Source organism: Macaca fascicularis, chromosome 10 (genome assembly GCF_037993035.2).
Source record: "Macaca fascicularis isolate 582-1 chromosome 10, T2T-MFA8v1.1".
NCBI classification, from domain to species: domain Eukaryota; kingdom Metazoa; phylum Chordata; class Mammalia; order Primates; family Cercopithecidae; genus Macaca; species Macaca fascicularis.
In genome coordinates this window covers 61,163,028-61,167,851 of record NC_088384.1, presented here as the reverse complement: position 1 = coordinate 61,167,851, position 4,824 = coordinate 61,163,028, and the positions used below count along the sequence as shown (strand labels likewise).

At 50.2% G+C, this 4,824-nt stretch overlaps 1 pseudogene; it reads right to left on the bottom strand.

The window, feature by feature from the left end:
• Window positions 1-302: 302 nt before the first annotated feature.
• LOC135965359 (cyclin-dependent kinase 2-associated protein 2 pseudogene) lies at window positions 303-857 on the bottom strand (annotated as a pseudogene).
• Between the last annotated feature and the right edge of the window lie 3,967 nt (window positions 858-4,824).

Sequence of the window (4,824 nt, the reverse complement as noted above, 5' to 3'; positions counted from 1 at the left end):
TTTCTTTTATTTCTCTTTTATATTAAACTTTTTTTAGAGAGCACAACTCCAAATCATCTTTTATTAATGTAGAAAGGTCATATTTAGCAAAAGACACAAGGTAGGGAAGTGTCAGGCCTGAGGCCTGAGCCGGTGCTGAGGGAGAAGGAGGCTGGGGGCACGTGGGAGAAGTGCTGGGAAGGGCTGAGTGGTGGGGCCCACAGAAAGTTCCAGTGGGCAACACTGTGGGCAGGTCATGGGTGGGACTCACGGGGACCTCGCTGCTAACTCTTGTTGCTTTGGCGGAGTGGGGTGGGGGGAAGGGAGGATCGTTAGTGCTGCCACCTGCAGTGAGAGCCACCCCTTGGTTCCTGAGGGCACCATCAAGGGACACAGGACCCAGGAAGCCCAGGATGGTTAGTGCAACTAGGGATGAGGGCCAGGGAGAAGCAGGTGCTCTGGAGTGGCCGGGAAAAGTCCAGACACAGAGGCTTAGGAGCTTCCTGTTAAGTGTGTGGGTTCCGCTCTGTCTCCGCCAGGCACTCTGACTAGGGATGGATGATCCCTCTCTTCAGGCGCTCCGTGGTGCTCTTGCTGCCAGCGAAGGTGGTCCGGATCCCTTTGCCCATCTCCCCTGTGACCGACAGCAGTTCCGTGTGGGTGCTCTGGCAGCCCTGGGCGCCAGGTGGTTTCGTGGCCTGCACGCAGCCCATGGAAGGCGGTCCAAAGTCGTTAAACAGCGGTCTGAAAGGGACAGCGGCTCCTGGCACTGAACCCGACTGCGACAGGACGCTTCCTGTAGGGACCGGGGTGCCCGGCCCAGGGGTGCTGGAGCCGGGGGTGCTGCTGGGGGCAGGCATGATGGATCTGTAGAACATCCTCAACTTCTGGGCACTGCGGAGCCAGCAGGCCGCTCCTCGGGGGTTGGCTGCCTGGCCGCTCAGCCGAGATCTGATTTGCAAGCTGGCTGCACACCCCTAACTAAATCTATGTTAAATTTTTTAACTGCCGTTTTTATTAATCTAAATACAGTTCAGATATTCTCGATGAAAATTTCACATTTGAGTTGAGACGTACTAAAATGTAAAATACACAATGGATTTCAAAGATTTCATAAGAAAAAAGAATGCAAACTATCTCTAGTAATTTTTACATTGATTACATGTTGCCACAGTATTTTGGATTTATTGAGTTAAAATATGCATTATTTTTTTAAAAAATCTATGCTACATTTTTGTTAAAAAAATTTAAATAAACTATGAAATTACTTCTTGGGATAGAAAAGGGGACATTATTAAATATTTACCTAATTTTTTTTCAAAAATGTATCTTTAACAAAAACATTATCAAACAAAACAAAAGTATTTTAATTTTGAATAGGTAAAATAAACTTATTCCTGCTGAAATTCAATCCTGGTATGATTTCTTTTTTACGCATTTGAGGACTCTGTTTATAACCCAGATAAAACATAAAGCTTATGAAACTCCTCTGAGAATGTCGAACACAAATTACCTGTATAGATATCAGGGTGCAGATGATGCTGAGGCCGGGCTGGCTGAAGAAGAGCAGGATGAAGATGCTGTACTGGCACAGGGGCTGGCCCCAGGTCACCCGCCCTTCATGTACATGGCGATGGTCACCTGGCTCACCAGCAAAGTGAACAACAGGTCGTTGGTGGCCAGCCGCATACCAGTGTGTAGAAGGCGGTCTCCTTCTGCTCCTCGCGCGAATTGCACAGCAGCACGATGGCCACCAGGTTGCCCACCACCCCGAAAATGGACGGTCCAAGGCTGTCCAGCAGATTGGGCTCCAGGTGAGGGACACATTGACCTGGGAAGGGGTTAACATGACGGTGGCTGGTGGTGTGCAGCCCTGGAGTGTGAAGCTGAGTCTGGGGTGATGGAAGAGAGACAAAGCCTCCATGAGTGAAATGAACACCTGCAGGATGTCAGAGCCGCGCCCAGGAAACGGGATGCTAACATGACAAGAGAGGATCTCAGTCCCACTCTCTGGATTGCAACCACTTACCAACTGCAGCCACCCAAATCTCCAGGCTCGCTCTGCTCCTGCCAGCGGCACACCATTGCTGATCTTAATATGTGTAAACTGAGCCTCACATTCCTCTTCCTCCCCCCCACCCCCCCCACACCTATCTCACTACTCTGACAAGAGCCATCTTCAGGGAAAGGTAACTCCCTAGTATTATTCCTGACAGATTCTGAGTTAATAAAATGCTCATGGAAACCCTGGAAGACAATTTGGAGAGTGTTCTGTTTCCTCCCTGGCTCCGCTGGCAGTGCCCCATCTCCACACCTTCTACCCAATGGCCCAAATCCCATGTCACGTGTAGCGGCCCCAGTGGTGGCCTCTGCACGACCCCCTATGGTCAGCCCTCAGCTGTCTTGGACCAGCCTCCAGTCTGCCTTCACCACCTCCTGCTCAGCCTGGAAAGTGCCAGGGCTTTGGCTTCTGAGAGCCAGGTCTCAGTGGCTGCGATTTAGGGATCTGAGGTCAGAGTAGCCAGTTTTCAAAAACGTGGGAAACAAGAGGGCCAGCGGGATGGATCTGGAAAGAACAGTGCTGGGTTACTCGTTCGATTTTTTTCCTTCCTTCAAACATGAGTCCCAGCTTTGCTGTGCCCCCAGGTGTAGGCTGTGGGAGGACAGCTTCCAGGTGTGCGCCGCACGCACAGGTGGCAGGAAGCCTGGGTTCCGGCTCTGGCCGCTGTCCGCCCCAGTCGCTAGCAGTGTCAGCAGCTACTGATGTTGGCGGCTGCCACTCACTGGCATTTATAAAGTACTCCACCCTTGGCTGGGTGCGGAGGCTCACGCCTGTAATCCCACCACTTTGGGAGGCCAAGGCGGGTGCATCACCTGAGGTCAGGAGTTGGAGACCAGCCTGGCCAATATGGCAAAACCCTGCCTCTACTAAAAATACTAGAATTAGCCGGGTGTGGTGGCGGGTGCTTGTAATCCCAGCTACTGGGGAGGTTTAGGCAGGAGAATCGCTTGAACCCGGGAGGCGAAGGTTACAGTGAGCCGAGATCAGGCCATTGCATTCCACCCTGGGCAAAATGAGCGACACTCTGCCTCAAAAAAACAAAACAAAACGAAACAACAAAAACCCCTGCTCCTCCACCCCCTAGCATCAGAATACAGCAGAACATTTAGGTACCCACAGAACATAAACCAAGATGGTCTGTGTCCTGCATTTTAACAAACATTAGAGTTTTAAAAGAACTGAAATCATGTAGAATGTATCCTCCAGCCAAAATGGCATCCAATTCAAAATAAAAAAGTAAGATAACAGCAAAATCTTAAATACTTGAAAGATAAACAGCAAACATTTTAGTTTTGTTGGTTTTTTTCTTTTTTACATTTTTATTTATTTTATTTTAAGTTCTGGGGTACATGTGCAGGATGTGCAGGTTTGTTACACAGGTAAATTTGTGCCATGGTGGTTTGCTATACATATCAACCCATTGCCTTGGCATTAAACCCAGCATGCATTAACTATTTTTCCTGATGCTCTCCCTCTCCTGCCCCCATCCAGGGGCCCCATTGTGTGTTGTTTCCTTCCCTGTGTCCATGTGTTCTCATTGTTCAGGTCCTACTTATAAGTGAGAACATTAGGTGTTTCGCTTTCTGTTTCTGCATTAGTTTCCTGAGGATAATGGCTTCCTGTTCCATCCATGTCCCTGCAAAGGACATGATCTCATTCTTTTTTTATGGCTGCATAGTATTCCATGTTGTATGTGTACCGCATTTTCTTCATCCAGTCTATCATTGATGGACATTTGGATTGATTCCATGTCTTTGCTATTGTGAATAGCGCTAAACAGCAAGCACACTCCTAAGGGAAACGTCTCAAGGGAAACTATTAAATATATTAAACTGAATAAAAATACGACATATCACACTTGATTCAACACAGGTAAAGCCAGTGCTGGCAGGAAAATGTGTTTCACTAAATGTGTATGACGGAAAAGTAGAAATTTCTCAAATAAAATTTCAGCTATCACATCAAGAAAGTAGAAAATAGTAGCAAAATAAAACCAAAACAAATATAAGAAAGAAGCCCGAGCTCTGAGCGGCAGCCGTGGCCACCGGCAACAGCACCGCCACGAGTGTCTTGCGGGCTTTCCTCAGAGGAGCCTGTCAGCATCCTCCAGTTCCAGGCGCTCTAGCCCCTGTCCTGCTTCAAGAGGCTTTTTCCAACCAGAGGCCTCTCCTCCATAGCCTGAAGGCTGGGCCAATTCCCACGAAGTTTGCCGGGAACGCAAGGCTGTCACTGATATTCGTGGCACCAAGACTTGTGCGCAGGTTGCACACATTGGCCACTGTCTGTGCCACGTGCAATGACGCCGCCTGAGGCGCGCACACCGCACGCGCACCCGCGAAACGGCTTGGCTAGCCTGTAACGGCTAGGCCTGGCTCTGCGTTCCTGGCTTGGCTTGGCGTTCCTCGCTTGGCTCGGCGTTAATCGCTTTGCCGGGTGTTTCTCGCTTGGATTGACGTTTCCTCCATCGCGTTCCTTTGCTGGGCTTGACCTTTTCGCTGCTGGCCTTGGCATTCCCTTGGCTGGGTTGGGTGTTTCCTTTGGGCGGGGCGGGGCGGGGCGGGGGTTGGCCCTTCCTGGGGGGGGGCGTGGGCTTTCCCCGGCTGGGTGTGGGTTTTCCGGGGTGGGGTGGGCCGGGCTCCCCTGCTGGGGTTGGCAGGTTTTGGCTGGGATTGACCTTTCTCTTCAAACAGATCGGAAACCCAGAATTTCCTGCTAGTTGGTGAAACTGGTTGGTAGACGCGATGTGCTCGCGACTACCGGCCTCCCCTGGCTGTTCAAAGCAG